Source organism: Delphinus delphis, chromosome 1, assembly GCF_949987515.2.
Source record: "Delphinus delphis chromosome 1, mDelDel1.2, whole genome shotgun sequence".
NCBI lineage: Eukaryota > Metazoa > Chordata > Mammalia > Artiodactyla > Delphinidae > Delphinus > Delphinus delphis.
Genome location: NC_082683.1, coordinates 12264939 through 12281567, shown reverse-complemented (window position 1 = coordinate 12281567; position 16629 = coordinate 12264939).

Genomic DNA, 16629 nt, shown 5'->3' with positions numbered 1-16629 from the left:
GGAGGAATTCCCCTCCGCCACCCATGCAGCCCCTCCTATCCCTACCTGAATGCTGGCAGGACCCTGGGCACCCAAGGGAGCCCTCCTTTGACAGTGGGGTACCAGATCACGGTGCCATGCCCCACTCTGCATCTCTCCTCTTGGTTTTGGCATCTAAGACGCCTGCATCCAGGGGCAGTGAGCCTGGCAGCTAAGGGGAGCTGATCATGTTGAGAAGGGTCCTTCTCACTTTGGGAGGGAAGACTGCATTCCTGGCCAGGTGTTCTAAAAGATTCTTTGTAAAGAACAGGAGAACACAACAAAATATTAGGGCAGAAAGGGACCTATGGCAAAGACAAGCCTTCTGCTGCAAAGATGGGGAAACTGAGGCCAGGGAGGGGAAAGGTCATGTTCATAGTCGCACAAGGACTCAGAGGCTGAGCTGGGACCTGGACCCGGTCCTTGGATGGACAGTCTCTTTTTTGCTACCTGGTGAGTGGTGGAAGGGGCTGGAAGGTAGTGGCGCAGGAACACGGCTGTGCTGGAGGGAATGGGTGACCAGTCAAGGCCTACAATTTCCCTCTTGCTGGTGACCACCCTCCTGCAAGCCCCAGGCCCTGAGAAGTGGAGTGAAGGTGAGTCTGGGGGTGGAACACTCCCCTTCCTGAGGTGTAGATGATGCTGCCTGCGGGTGGGGACCTGGGTCTGCCCAGCTTTGCCCTTAATTCCCTGTGTGGCCTTGGGCAATTCATGGTCCCTCCCCCCACCCCACCCCCGCCCCTTGACACCAGTCTCTCTGGCAGCAAAATTGGCGGTTTGGACCAGACCAGTGGTTGAAAACTTGTTTTAAGCTGCAGAATGATTGTCTAGGTGCCTGGTATAGAAAACAGACACAAGAGGGACAGAGCTGGGGAAGCTGGGGTTTGAAGAGGGGCCGACAGCAGGAACGTGGAAGATTGGGGTCCTGGAGCCTCAGCTCCTCAGACACCAGGGGAGGGGGCTCAGCCCTCCACAGCACCGCTGGGGATTGCACCTGTAGGGAGGGGTGGGATGCTACGTCTTGGGCCACACCCCAAGGGAGGGAGTCCGGTACCACCCTCGACCCCTGAAAGAGATGGAGAAAGACAGAGAAGTCAAGAGATAGAAAGACAGAGATAGACAGAGACAGAGACAGAGGCAGGGAGGCAGAGTGAAATAGAGCAAGACAGAGAAAAACAGAGAAAGGGAGGCCCCCAAAAGAGAAATATTCGAGAACGAAATGGAGAGAGAAGGAGAGGGAGAGAGGGGGAGGGGAGAAGAAGAGACACATGTTTCCACTCAAAGTTCTTTTTTGTTTAAAATAAAACCGACCCAACAATCTCTGCTGCTGACGGTTGGCTGGAACCCAGGCCCCAGGCAGAGTGTGCCCACGGGCCTCCTGGCCCCCTGCCTGGGAAACTCAAGTCATAGCTGCCTGGGGCTCTGCTCTCAGCCACCTCTGACACAGAGCCTCGTCCCCTGGCACCGCTCAGACCTGAGGGGCCCAGGAGGGACCCCAGAGCAGGCGGGGCCCCTGAGGCTTCTCCCAGATACCCCCCCAAGGGGGCTGCCCCTGCCAGAGCTTCGCGGTCATTCCGGGCTGGGAGCAACCAGCCACGATGAGGCCTGAGTCCGAGGGCCAGGCGGGGCAGCGTGGCCAGGAGGAGGGACAGGGTCAGGCTCAGCATTAACTTGGGGCCTGGTCAGCAGGGGTCCCTGCAGCCCTGGGTCGAGGGCACCTGGCTGGGAGTGACCTGTGTGCCGTGGGGACCATGGAGGGGATTATGTGAGGAAGAGCAGGCGGGCTGGGTCGGGGGCCAGGCTTGCTCAGAGCCCCTCCATCTCACACGCACATATTTTGCACTCAGACCCCAAATTGTGGTCTGGCCTAAGCCCCAGGGACCCAGGCAGGAGTGAAGCTAGTCTGAGGGCAGCTAGCGTCTGTAGGGCACCTCAGGGGCCCCAGAAACCGCTAAGCGCTGAATGCAGCATCTCATTGAAGCCTCACACCCCATGAGGTTGGAGCCATCATAACGTCCGTCCACTTCACGGATCACGAAACCGAGGCTCAGAGGAGTGAACGCGCTCACCCAAATCTCTTCATGAGTAAAATGTGGGATTTGAACCCGGATTTGCTCACCCACCACAGCCCCACACCCTGGGACAGTGGGAGCTTCTGGGGTGTGAAGCCAGCCCCTGGCATCCCAGGGCCCGTGGAGGGGGCGCCCTCCACCCTCGGGCCCGGGCTCCTGTCCCTTCCGGAGCTGAGAGGCAGGTCTGAGGACAACTGATCCCTGGGGTTTTGTTCTTGGCACAAAGGCATCCGGACCCAGGCTTAGTGGTGAATGGCGAGGGGCCCGCGGCCCCCCCCCCGTGCGCAGGCCTGGCAGGCTCTGCTCCTGCCTGCTTCCCCACAGCCTGGGAGCCCTCAGCTTCCTATTCAGAACCCTGGCTCAGCCACCGACAGGAGTATCAAAGGCAGGCAGATCTGGGGGGATTAAAGGAGGCAGTGAGAGGCTGCGGGTGCTGGGGAGGAGCTGGGGACACTCACATGGGACTCCGTACTATGTGCTGGGCACCCCCTGATCTCACGTAGTCCTCATGGCCAGCGGCAGTGTAGGTAACGATGGGAATTGGAAGGCCAGAGAGGGAAGGGACTTGCCCAAGTTCACACAGCAAGTCGGAGGCAGAGCCAGGCTTCAAATCCAGGTGACCCAGCTCCCACGCAGGGCTTTTTTCATGAAACAAGTTTCCTCTGTGCTTCAGACACCCCTGTCCTGTGGCCTCTTTCAGAGACAGAGAAAAGGGCAAAGGCAGGCAGAGAGAGGACACACCAGCTGGCAGAAGGGAGGAGAGAGGGGCTCTCCTAGGGGAAGCTTCCCCTCCTGAGCGCCTGAGGGGGGCGCTGGGGAACGAGGGCTGCAGTGCCACCCGGACTGTGCCAGGTCTGGTAGAAGAGCCGAGGAGGGACAGGGGACCCCACGAGGCCAGAGTGCCAGGACGAGGGGAGATGAAAGCCCAGGGCTTCCCCACCCAGAGCCTCCTGTACCAGGTCTGCCCCCGGCCAGTGTGAGGAGTGGGGCCTGGGGGTCCTCACTGACCTGCGACTCAGACTCACCTGGGAGAGAAGGGAGTGCGGGTCTCAACAGTGAGGGCTCTGGGTGGGTGTAGAGGATGAGGGGAGCAGTTGGACCCTGAGGTTCTGCCCTGCCGTGTGACGTCAGGGAGGTAGAAATCCCTCTCTGGGCCTCATTCTCCTTCTAGGGCCCCAGAGCCAGAAGACCTCCTCATTCTGTCATGGCGATGCCTGAGGGCCCCCTTCACTGAATCCTTCGGTGAGGCAGGCTTGTGCTAAGGCCTGGACCTGCGTTCTCTCATCCAATCCTCACAGCAGTTGCACCAGAATCATTTTCCCCCCACTTGACAGATGAGAAAACTGAGGCTCAGAGAGGCCTTGTCCAAGGTCACACAGCTCATAAAGATGTCAGAGCCTCACGACCTCACTTTGGCCCCCGGTCTCAGATGCCAAGCTGTGGGCTGGGATCCCAGCAGGCTGGTCCCAGGGCCTGGACAGTTGTAAGGCCCTGTGCCTCTGTCTGAGGCCCCCTCCTCCCTCCCGGTGCCAAGGTGGCAGAGCAAGGTGCTGACCTGCCCCCAGTTGCAGGCACCCCCAGGAATGCCGCTGCATTCCTGTGGTGCGGGCGTGGCGGCCCGCGGCTCTGTTTGCCCCGGGCCTGTGCTGGTTGTTAAGCAAGTCCCAGCTCCAGGCGCTGAGTCAGCAGGCCGTGCAGCCCTGTCGCTCCCAGCAAACCCCCATCACCAGGAAGGTGGTGGCAGGAGGGGAGGGGGAAGCTCTGCTTCCCTTGCAGGGGGAGGGGGGTGGGGGGAGATGCCTTAGTGGCGGAAGTCGGGCTGAGTCCTGCGTGGGGAGCTAAGAGGCTCCCTGCAAAGGAGTTGAGTCAGTGGAGCTCAGGGCCCAGAGCGAGGACTTCAGACCCGAGTGGGGGCATCTGGGCTTTCAGTATCGCCTTCCATATGCCGGGCGCCATGCTGGCTGCTTTGCCAGGCCTCTTATCTCCTCTAATAAAAGTGACTCACTATCCTGATCCTCCATGTTTCATATGGGGAAACTGAGGGGCAGCCAGGTCCTTAGTGAGCAAAGGGCAGGGCCAGGCCTGTGACTCAGAGCCTTGCTCACCGTGCAGGGTGGTCGGGAGGGACCCCCTGTTCCCCCAGGCCTGGCCTCGTGCGCCTGGACCAGCCCCTCCCGCGCTGGGGCCTCAGTTTCCCGTCTCTGCTGGGATCAGCGAGGGTCTCTCCAAGCCCTGATGGGGAAGGGAAAGCGGGGGCCCGCCACGTCCTCCTCAGTGCTATTTGCTCTTGATTAGGGACAAGTCACTTCCGCTGGCTGGCCTCACCCTCCAGGCCAGCCTTTGATCTCCTGGCGGTGCCTGCCTTCAGATTCCCTTTATCTTTATGGGCAATGCCCCTAGGCACCACCCTCACCCCCTCCACCCCCCACTGGCACCCAGAGGGCAGAGGGGGGCGCACCCAGGAGAAACAAGAGTGGTGGTGGGAGGAGCCTGGGCCAAGAAGGGCCGGGACGTAGAAGCGTCTCGGACGTTGGCCTCACGGTGCCAGCTCTGCTCCCCGCCGGGTCTCCCTTGGAACGGAACCGGCGGGTTGTGGGCAATGGGAGACAGGATGGGACAGACGGTGGGGCACGTGGGGGGCGGGGTCAGGAGGCCAGGAGTTTCGATGGCTGGTTTTGGTGGTGTTTGATAAGAGAAGGAAGGGGTGGTCAAAGTCCGTGGGAGCCGGGGTGGGGGCAGGAGACGTGGTGGGGTGGGAGAGGGGCAGTGGGTCTGATTCCCAGCCTGCCTGCCAGTTTATGCCCCACTGCCCGAGGCCTCAACCTGGGTCTGAGGACCTGCTGCCCCCTGCCCTGCCTCTCCTCTCAGGCTTGGGGGGAGGGGACTCGAACAGATGGCAATGATTTGGGGGCCCAGGGCTGAAAGAGGCCGTGTCTGTGGGGCCTCCTCTGACATGTGCGCCCTGAGCTGATGGGCTGGGCTGGGGGGATCCCTGTCTGATGGGGGAAGGCTTGGCCCCTGCCCTGGGAATATCTCTCCTCCAATGAAAGAGACACAGCCCCTGCTCTCAGGGAGCTCCTCGTCTCGGGAGAGGGCACACAGGCCGTTCCTGGAAAAGCATCCCGTCAACTGCTGGAGGACCTATTGTGCCCTTCCCCTGGGGGATTCACAGTCTGAGGGCAGAGGGAGGCAGGCGGGCACGGCTGCGAACGAACAGGCCTGCTTGGAGTCCAACCCCTTCACCTGCTGGGCCTGGTCAGGCCAATTTGGAGGCGAGGAAGACAGGGCAGGGCCCAGAGACACCCCCACCCGCACCAGGGATCAGCCTGAGGTCAGGCCCAGGCTGGGGAAGGGGGGGGGGTTTCTGCCAGACTGGCCCCGGGGCACAGGTTCGGGCTGTGACATGAGGTGGATCCGCTGTGCAAAACAGTTATTACCGCTGCTCCTCTAGGCCCCGGCGAGACAGGGAGGCTCTGTTACAGGGATGGAGCTGCAGGCAGCCCTCCCTCCTCATCCCACCCCACCCTGCCCACCGCACGCGGGCACACACACACACACCCGGGCACAGACACGCACATCTGTGCGCACACGCAGCCAGACATGCTAGTTGTATGATTTTGACCAAGTCCTTTCACCTCCCTGAGCCTCAGTTTCTTCAGCTGTGAAATGCGGATCGTAACAGCTCACATGCCTGGCACCTCCCTCCCCCACCCGTTCCCTTACTCTGGGACACGCAGACGTGGGCACATACGCGTCCTTACACACTCACGTGGGCACCCACATGAGCCCACACGGCCCTGCTCAGAACCCCCCCAACTCACATGCAATGTGCCCACACACCCTTGCTTGTGAACCTTCACACAAGTGCACGCACAAGTACATGCAGTTGGGGGACTGCGGCAGGGTCTCCAGGACCGCAGAGGGAACCCCCACCCCCCACCAGCAGCATTCTGTCTCTGGGGTGGACCCCTAAGTCAGCCATGCCCCAGGCAGGGTGCCCAGGCTCAGTGCCCCCTGCTCTCTCTCCTGGGTTAATGCCCATTTGGCCAGGGGGAGGTTGTGTGTGAGAGACACATAGATCTGGCTTCAAATGTCAACTGCCCCGAACCTTGGCTTCCTCGTCTGTAAAGTGGGGAAGTGCAAATAGTCATTGAGAGGCCACAGGGCGGGAGGTGCATGCCATGAGATGATCTATACCAAGTGTGACATGTGTAAAGTGCCCAGGATACAGCAGATGCTCAATAAACCCTGGTTGGGTTGACTTGGGGCAGCAGCACCTACGTGGCATGTGGAAGAGAACAGATATGATCAGGTGTGATCCACAAGCCTGTTATGTTCCAGGCTTTGAGCTGGGCACTGGGGCCTCAGATTTAAAACAAAGCAAAACCAAACCAAACCTTGTTCCCTTCCTTCCCTCAAGGTGCTCACCCAGTACTGCGGATGATGGATGACGTGTCAACGGTCAGTTCCAAGTCAGTATGAGGTGTGCTGGGAGACAAACACAGAGGCAGCAGGGTGTGAGGGGAAAGAGTAGGGGTGCCACTTTTCAGGGGGTGATCTTAGTCAAGTGATTGTCCCTCTTTGAACTCAGTTTACCCACTCATAAAATGGGCATGAAAATAACCGGCTCACTGTTGGTTATGTGCTGGGCATGAAGCAGAGGGGATGATAATTCTGGGGTGATTACTACCTGGGAGGCGGCCCCTGGGCCCCTTTCTCCCCTTCCAAGCCTGTGCTGGGGAAGGGTCTGGGGGTCTCGGATGAGGCTGTCTGTTTCCATGGTGGAGCCTGCACTTCCCTCACCAGGAACCCAGTCCTGTGGAGCCCAGATCTCAGGGCACGGGGAGGGGCTGGGACAGACCCCTGGGACGTGCTTGGCCATGGACAGACATAGTCAACCAACTCAGCCACTGGGGTCTACACATTTCTCGTGACCACAGACCTGGGGAAGTGGCAGAGGCGTACTGGACCTTAGGAGCACTTGGTCTAATGGGAGAAGCAGGAACCCCCCCTCTACCCTCCCTCCCCCCAACACCCAGTCAGAGGGGGGGAGGCAGTATACCAAGTCACCCTCATGATGACCTAAGTCTCTTCGGAATGTCGAAGCTGGGGGGTTCCTTCGAACCTCTGTCGAATCTCCAGGGGCTTGGCCTGGAGAGACCCACTCAGGATCACAGGGGCGGGACTCACGTGGGGCGGGACTCACGTGGGGCACGACTCACGTGGGGCACGTGTGGAGAGTGGGTGTGTCTCATAGGCACCGGGACAAACCGGAGCCTGCGTGCCCGCTAAAGACCTTCGAAGTCAAGATTTTCCAGGCAGCCCTCCAGACCCACCCCCCCAGACAAGCCTGTGATCTAGTTCCTGCCCTTGGCTGGTCAGCTGCTGAACCCCATCCCACCTTCCCTTTTTACAGATGGGGAAACTGAGGCCAGAACCAGGAGGTCGTTTTCCAGTGGTGAGACCCGGAGCAGCCCTCTGCCAGCCTTAGTTTTCTCCTTTGCCTCAGGCACAGGGCTGGTGTGAGGACAAAAGGAAACGGATGTGCAGCTCTAACCTAGTGCCTGGCACAGAGATAAAAACTCAGCGAATCTCGCTGTGATTTATTACTAATTATTATCGTTGTGAAGCACCAGTGAGGCCCTAGGCTACTTTTAAAGGCTGGGGTGATGAGGCTTGGGGAGGAGGAGCGCCTGGGACTCGAAGGCAAGAACAAGCAAAGCTCGCACCGCACCGGAGCGCGTGGGCCCGGATGCCCCGTCCCCTGTCGCCGTCCCCAGGGCCGCCCTTGTTTCCATGGCGACGGGGGCCGCCCCTCCCGGGCCCCCGACCCCTTTACGAGGCGCAGAGGCGGTTCCTCGCAGCGGGGAATGGGCTCGGGCCGGCAGTAAAGCGCACGCGGCAACCCTCAAAGGCTGCACCTGCGGGGCTGGCAGCCCGGGCGGGCGGGGTGCGAGACGGGCGCGGGGGTGGGGGATGCTGGGCCGCACCGCCCCCCGCCCCACCCCAGCTCCCTGCCCCGGGCCCCTTAATTCACTGCCTCGCTCCCGGGCAGGTGGGCGCCGGCCCCTCAGGGAACCGGAGTCCAACCCCCGCCCCCCTCGGCCCCCGGCTATTGTCTCGCTCAGCCTTCCCCTCTCTCCGGCCTCCTCTCCGGCTCTCTCCTCTCCACGTGGCCCGGGCTCCTTCCGGGCTTTTCCGGGCTCTCCCGCAGCTTCCACCTCTGTCTCAGCGCGTCTCTGTCTCTCGGAAGCTGGAGAGGAAGGGGAGTGCCCTCGGATGGGGATGGATGGGTGGCCCCAGTCTGGGACGCCAGGGATGGCGGGTGCCTGGGCCCCCAATCTTGGGGGCACTGGTCAAGTACCTCTTAAGGTATCAAGAGATAAGAATAGAGGTTGGATTTTTTTTCATATTATGTACTTATTTTTGAATAGGTCACAGATGCATATGGTGAAATTGTCAACTGCAACAGGAAGAATACACAGTAAAATAGCCCCCCCCCAGGTCCCCACCAAGGTTCCCAGTTTCCACACACACACACACACACACACACACACCCACACACACACACACACACACACCCCCCCACACACACACGCTTCTCAAGGCAGGGCTGTGTCCAAGTCTCTGGTCCCCTCATGCTCAGCACAGGATTCGACACAATGCGTGTCAGAGGTCACAGAGCTATCTACTGATGTGAGCATGTGTGTGTCCGTACACACACACACCCTACCTAGGGCTTGCTGGGAGCACCTCAGGGGGTCCAACCAGGGAATATGTGAGTGGTGGCAAGTTTGGACAACTGGCTGGGGCATGATGGATGGGATGGCAGACAGATGGATGGATGGATGGGCTGGTGGAAAGATAGACACACAGGAGCTGCCAGGAGGTGACTACCTGGCTGGGAAGGGCTGTCTGGGAAGTGATGGATGGGACACAGAGAGGGCTGTGAGGGGCTGGGCCCATTGGGGAATGAAGGAAGGAAGTAAGGATGGATAGAGGGACAGACAGACTGACAGATGAGGGAGACAGATGAGGAGTGGGGGAGGGGTGGGTGGGGGGTGGACGAGTGATGAGAGACCCTGCTGAGCGAGGGGACAGGGTCTTGCTGGGGAGGTTGTTCCAGAGATGATGCCTAGGACTGGGTGAGGATGGATGCTCACTGCTGGGCTGGCTACAGACAGGTGGACAGACAGATGGACTCGTGGATGGATGGGTAGATGGATGGGGAAGATAGCTGAGGAGTGACCAAGGCCCTGCTGGGACTGGTTGATGGAGACGGCTAGACAGATGGAGGGAGACAGGACAGGAAGCAGGGGCAAGGGTGGGGTGGGTTAGGAGCTCCTGTCTTGTCCCAAGGTTGTCCCTACCGAGTCCCCTAGACATGCGTGCCTGGACGTGTGTGTGTGTGTGTGTGTGTGTTCAGACATATGCAGTATTGGGGCCATGGCTGTGTTCACAGTACTTCTCAGTGTGTGTGTAGACTTGTGAGCACAGGCCTGGTGATGGGCATGAGAATAGAGGCCTGGAGTGTGAGGTCCCTGCCCTTCCCTCAGGGGCTAGTAGGGTCCTGCTGGGTTTATCCAGGGCATGGTGGGAAGGGGACCTAGGGCAGGGTTCCTGGTGAATGAAGCCTTGTGTGCTTGTCAGTGGTGTCAGGGCGGAAAGGGGCTTGGGGTCAGACTAGGAGGTTTTCAGAAAGCAAACAGAGCAGCTTTCCTACCCTTCCTCCCTTCCTCCTCTGAGCCTCCACCAGGCCTGAGGCCAAATAGACAGGACTCAGGCAGGCGGGTGGTGCCTGGCAGGTACTGTGCACCTGGGCCCCCAAATACAGTGTCAGCAATAAAAATGATCACTGCTGACATTTGCGGAGGACTTGCCATGTGCCAGGCATTGTGCCGAGAGAGTTGTTTATACTTTCACGGCTCCCCCACAAGGTGGGTATTGTATTATTTTTATCTCCAGTTGACCAAGGAGAAAACAGAAGCTCGAGAGGTGATGCTCCTCACGGGAGATGGTGGCTGTGGAAAGCCAGAAGTGTACCCTCAGCCCCTTGCCAGCCACGGCCAGATCCGCCTCGCCACATCTGCACAGGGGACTCTGGTTGGCAGGGGGACCCTCAGAACACAGAGCAGGGAGCAGGGACAGGAGTGACCTCCGGACCCTTGGTTAGCACTGGGGGCCACGGAGCCCGACGGGCTTGGATTCGGATCCTGCCTTTGTGACTTGAGCAGGTCACTTCATCTGTCTAAGCCTCAATTTCCTTGTCTGTGAAATGGGGAACATGCCGCTCACAGGAGCTGTTGTGAGGGTGAAATAAGATAATGTAGGAACAGCACCTGGCAGGTCTGAGCACCCCAGGGCCACAGCAGAGGATCCTGGAACTCAGGTAAATCCACTGGGGCCCCTGGTCACACACCCCACCTTCTGCAGTAGCAGGAACCCCCCATTCGTCCTGTCTCTGGAATGCGTCCGGGGCCTCTGGGTGTGGCTGAGCTCCAGGTGGTAGCCTGGGCCATCTTCTCTAAGTGGGGGAGCCACTGTTTCCCCCCCAAGGTACCCACGAGGAAAGTGAGGGGAAGAGAACAGAAACAGCTAGCCCAGAGCACCTGTGCTGTGAAGCTGCCGCACTGTGGGCTCCTTCATTCCACAAAGCTCCAGGCCGGGCTGCCGGGGCAGGTACACCACGAAGAAGGCAGGCAGCAGCCCGGCCCTCTGGGAGCTGACACACTAATGGAGGTGGGTGGGGGAGGGGGACAGACAATAGTCAAATAAACAATAATATGTAGAGCATGGCAGTGGGTGGTAAGTGAGACGGAGAAAAACAGCAAGGAAGGGAAGTAGGGAGTCCAGGGGTGGGGCCCCGTGTTGCTGTTTAATTTTAAATAGAGCGGTCAGCTAAAGGAGGTGAGGGAGCCGGCCCTGAAAACTGAGTGGGGGGAGGGAGTGATCCAGGCAGAGGGAGAAGTAGGTGCAAAAGCCCTGAGGCAGGGCTGCCCTATTCCTGTATCCAGATTCACTGATGCCAAAGGTCTTGCTGAGGCACCTTCCCTGCAGCTGATAGCCTTTGAAGGTCAAGGGAAGTGATTAGTGGGACTTCCCTGGTGGTCCAGTGGTTAGGACTCCGCGCTTCCACTGCAGGGGACACGGGCTCCGTCCCAGGTTGGGGAACTAAGATCCCACATGCCCCCCCGACCCCCGCCAGAAAAAGAGAGAAGCGATTACACTGAGCTAGGACTCAGAAGGCCAGGTCTGTAGTCTTCACGCAGTCTCTGTGACCTCCAGCAAGTTCTTTCCCCTCTGTGGCCTCAGTTTCCTCCTTTGTAAAATACAGAGATTGGACTTGATCTCCTAAGACTCCCTTTCAGTGGCCTTGCTATGACTCGGTCAGGGGAGGCGAGGTGGTCCCAGCAAGGGCTTTGACCCCTCAGGCTCCTGACCTTGAGCAAGTGACTCTGACTTCTATGAAACTCAGTGTTCTCTGTAGAATGGGGGTAGAATCCCTGCTTCTCGGGGTGCTTGTGTGTATATATGAGGTGGTGCTACAAAGCTCTCAGGTCAGGGCCTGGCACATAATCGGGGCTCAACAAATGGGCTCTGCTTTCACTTAGATTTTTTAATAGTTTCTTTTTCTTACTATTTATTTGTTTATTTATTTGGCTGCACCGGGTCTTAGTTTGCAGCACGCGGGATCTTCGTTGCCATGTGCGGGCTCTTAGTTGCGGCACGTAGGATCTAGTTCCCTGACCAGGGATCGAACCCAGGCCCCCGGGCCCCCTGCATTGGGAGCGTGGAGTCTTAACCCAAGTCCCTACTTTGATTTTTTTAAACACCTGGTTAAGGACTGGCACTCAGAGAAGGGAGAAAGGCCAGTGGTCCGGGGATCAGAGAAGGCTTCTGGGGTGGGGGGTAGGGGGGTCAAGCTCAGTTTGGAAGGGGAAGAGGATGTGGCCAGATGGGGAAGAGAAGGCCAAGAGGAATGGGGGGTGTTGTCCGGGAGCCAAGCACAGGAGGAAGGGGGCTCTGAATCCAGGTGCAAAGCAGGCAGAAGATGGGCACCCAAGCGACACTGATCAGGGACACACCTCACTCCCGCCCCTCCTCCCAACTGAGGCCCCACCCCACCCAGAGGCTCTGTCCCTTATCCAGGCCCCACAGGCAGGATTTTCAGGGAACCCACTTCAAAGGATCCCAGGAAGCTTGAGCAAGTCCCAAAGGAAGCGGCACAGCCTCTGACCCAACTCTGGGGATGGGGGAAGCCCTACAATTATGGGAGGCCTTCCTCCCACACTGCCCCTGTCCAAATGAGGGAGCCCACATTTAAGTTCCCCTTCCCTGACCGTCTCACTGGGGAAGGGGAGCTCAGTGACACTTCTGCTCAGGCAAGTTCACTCCAAAAACCTTGCCTGAAAAGCTGAACTTCAAGTCCCACTGTGTGGTTGCAACTGGGGAGTGTGTTCCTTTGAGAAAGATGGAGTCCTAGAACCTGCGTGGTACTAGGTACATTTACTGAGCACCTACTGTATGCCAGTCTCCATGGGGCATGGCAGGATGGAATAAAACTGGGCTTCTATCCCTCAAGGAGCCCCCTGCTTAAAGGGGAGGGAAGGTGAGGAAGTAATTATAACACAGTGTGAGAGCTGAGGTCTGTTCCAGGGTGAGATGATTTTTTTGCCTAGGAGTGCCCAGCTGGCTTTTCGAAGTGACTTTGGATTGTAAAGGTAACAGTAGCTAAAATGTAACGCTCACTCACCCTGTGCCAGACACGGTGCTAAGGGTTTAACATATAATCTCGTTTAATCCCAGCAGCAGTCCTGGAGGGTGGAAACCATTATTATCATGCCCATTTTACAGACGTGGCAGTTGAGATGATAAGGCTTGCCCAAGGCCACACAGGTGGTTAAATGGCAGAGTCCAGGTCTACTGGACCCATCACTCATTCATTCATTCATTCACCCACCAGATCTCTCTCGGCACATGCTGTAGGCCAGGTGCCCGCCTCCATTTGGGGGCTCCAGTGTCTCTTCTGTGTTGCTCCAAGGTAAGCCTTGAAGAAGGAATAGGAGTTGCTGAGGTGGAAAGGGCATCCAGGGAGAGGGTATCGCTTGGACAGCGGGATGCAGGCATGAAAACACATGGTGTGTTCAAAGAAACACAGCTAGACCGGGCTCTGGACTGAAACACACTTAACTTTTTAGTTCTGCCCCTGCCATGTCCTGGCTGTGTGACGCTAGGCAAGCAAGTTCTCTCTGAGTCTCACTTTCTTCACCCGCAAAAATGGGGACCATATTAATCCTTCCGGGGCTTCTGGGAGGATGAGATGAGTTTGCATAGGTAAAGGTGGCTTGGCGCATAGTAGGCCTTCAAGAAAATGAATTGAAAGAATGGAGAGAACTGAGTTAGAGGGTCACCATCAATTGTGAGCACCTCTTGAGTGAGTCCTTGTACGGGGCACCGTTCTAGCTGATGCCAGGATTGCAAAGGGGTGTTGGATTTGTTCCTTGCCGCAGGGAGCTTACAGTCTAGTTGAGAGACAGTTCAGAGGCTCCGAAGACAAGAAAGAGTTGAGCTGGCTGAGGCCAGGGTCCTGGAGGGCATGTGGTACAGGGGCTCCAGAGGCTCAAGGGAGGGCCTGATCCCTGGGGACCTCACTGCGGAGGTACTCATTGGACTGGCCTTGAAGACTCCAGCAGGGCATAAGTCCAGGCATCTGGGCTGGGGCGGCGCTTTGGGTTCCGTGGAATTCAGTGTTTTGAGAGGCAGTGGAAAGAGGTACCTGGGAGGGGGTGTGCCGCATTCAGGCTGCCTGGGCTAGAACGCTAGTTGTTTTCCAGCTTTTACAAGCAAGTCTGATCCTCTGCAACAGGGCACAGTAACAGTGCTCACCTCCTGGGTGAAACTACTGTTTCAGTGTTTATCTTTGTCATCTGGTTGCCACCAGCCCCTAGCCAAGTCCTAGCAAAGGGTGGGCACCTGAGCAGGCTGGTGGGCTGGAGGTGGGGATTAGGAGGTGAGGTCCGTGCAACCACACACACACACACACACACACACACACACACACACACACACACTCTCAGGCTCCACCTGCCCGTACCAGAAGGCTTACTTGCTGCTCAGGCCCCGAGGGCTCTTTGGGGCCTTTATGGGGTAATTCCATCTCCATTAGGGTTTATTATGTCACTATAAATACCACTTTTCTGCGCCGCTTTATAAGACGCACTGACTCACCGAAGAACTTTCCTTCTCAGCATCCAGTCACCCAGAGCGGGAGGGACTCAGGGTGAGACAGGAAGAGAGGGAAGGGCGTTGTCACCAGGTGAGTGACTAAAGACCAAGGAGCTGCCCCCACTCCACGCCCTGCTGCCCTCTCACACCACGCTTCCCACACGCCTCTGCTCACGTCCTGTGTCATAGATGAGCCACACTTAGCTCTGGGCTCTCAGCCCACAGCTGGGCACATCCTGCAGGCACTCAGCCCACAGCCAACAGGGCCTGCCTGCACCCCAGCATGTGGGTTCAACCTTGCGGGGCCACACATGCAAACCCACACATGCAAACCCACACATGCCACACAACGACTTTCACATGACGTCGAACTTGCCAACACCTTCATTCACTCATCAGTTCATACATTCAGCAAAGGTTTGCTGAATACCCACTATGTGTCAGATGCTGCCTGTTTTCCACAAACATCCCTGCCCTCTTGGATCGCGTCTTCTAGTGACGCGCCCAACATTCAGAGCCTGCAATGGTATGTAACACACATGTACAAAGTCTTACATACAACATACAGGAAATCTTACGCTCACCACACAATGTCCATAGCCCAGAGGGTTCAACACAAAATGCAAAACACTTATCCATACCATGTACTACACACACACACACACACACACACCCCTCACCGGCCATGCGCAGCACCCTGTGCACACCGCCCGCCCCACCCGCTACAGATGCTGCTTCCTCTGGCCGCACCACGTGTGACCATAATAACAGCTGAGGCTTAACAAGCGCGTTCCGTCATCCTGGCTTCTGCAGTTAACATGCATGATCGTACTTGATCTTCACAGTAACCCTCTGAAGTAGGTTTATACATCTTCCAGATGAGCAAACCGAGCCTCCAAGAAGCGAAATGTCCAAGAACTCATAGGCTGACTCTACAGCCCACAGCCTTGACCGCTGCCAAGTACGGCACACTCACAGCCACACACAGATCCTCTCATGTCCACACATGCTCACACACACACACACACGTCCACACACTCAATCTCATGGACACTTGCACACTCACACACTCAGAAGACCGAGGCTCTCCTCCCATCATCTTGGTCAAAGGCTTTAATTATACTATCCCAACACCTGTAATTAACCCTCCCACCCCCTTCCAAGGGAGATGTCTGGACCCGCTTCCCAAGGGCTGGTGCCAAGGCTGAGGGGCCAAGATGTCCACATCTGGCAGGGAGGACCTGGGTACCAGAGTAAGTCAGTGTGGCTGTCTGGTGAGCAGGTCCAGGAGAGTCAAGAAGAGGATGGGGTGAAAGAGAAGGAGGTGGGCAGAGGGGGTTGTAGCCTCCCAGGAAGCCAGGCTTGCTACAGCTGCTCCTCCTGGACTGGACTGGCCAAATGGCAATTGGGCAACAGGCAACCGTGGGTGGCCAGGCAGGCAGGAGAGAGGACATTTCCCGTTAGTTTCACTAGCACCAGCCACTTCTGTCAGGAGGGGAGATGAGCTCATGTCTGAGGAACCGTTGGGGAGAGGCCCCTTGAAGGGGCAGGTGGGAAGCAGGTGTCCTGTCCTCCAAAGTGTCAAAACAGACCAACTGATTCTACCATGCCAGGGTTGGGGCATAGGGGTGCTCTACCCAGCAGCCTCTTGCCCAACCTTTCCCAATATGGGCAGTGGTTAAAGCAGAGACTACCCAGATTCAAATCCTGGCTCTACTACCTTTGAGCTGTGCAACCTTTGCGCATATTGTTTAAGCTGTTGGAGCCTCGGTTTACTCGTCTGTAAAATGGGGATAATGACATCTACCTCCCAGATGAGAATTAAAGGAGATCATGCATGTCTGGCTCATTTTTAGATGAGGTTGCTCTCAGATTACTGTATTCTTAGAGGCCCCTAAGCAGAGAAGCTCCCCCTGACCGCCGACGGTTTGGTGCACGGTTTAGAAATCCCAGGAAGAGGGGCATCTGGGTCTATTTTGGAGCTCTCTTTCCAGGCAAGCTGCTAAGCAGGCAACTGCTTCTTGACCCTCCAGGCCATTTCAGTTCAGGCCACCGGGCCAACGTTGAGCTCGGTCCCAGAGGGCAAAGGGTGAGAGTGGGGGATGGCTCAGCGCAAAACCATCCTCACGTCTGGGCCGAGGATTCCCGGCTCAGAGATCCTCGAGGACTAGCCCTGGTTGCACTGGCGCTTGGAGGCGCTCAAACTTGGAAGGACCTGGGGGGCGCCAGCGAGTCCAGCGGGCCCAAAGAGCCCCTCCAACCCCCTCGGGACTTCCCCTCCCTTCTCGCTGGGTGCCAGCCCGGCCCCTTTAAA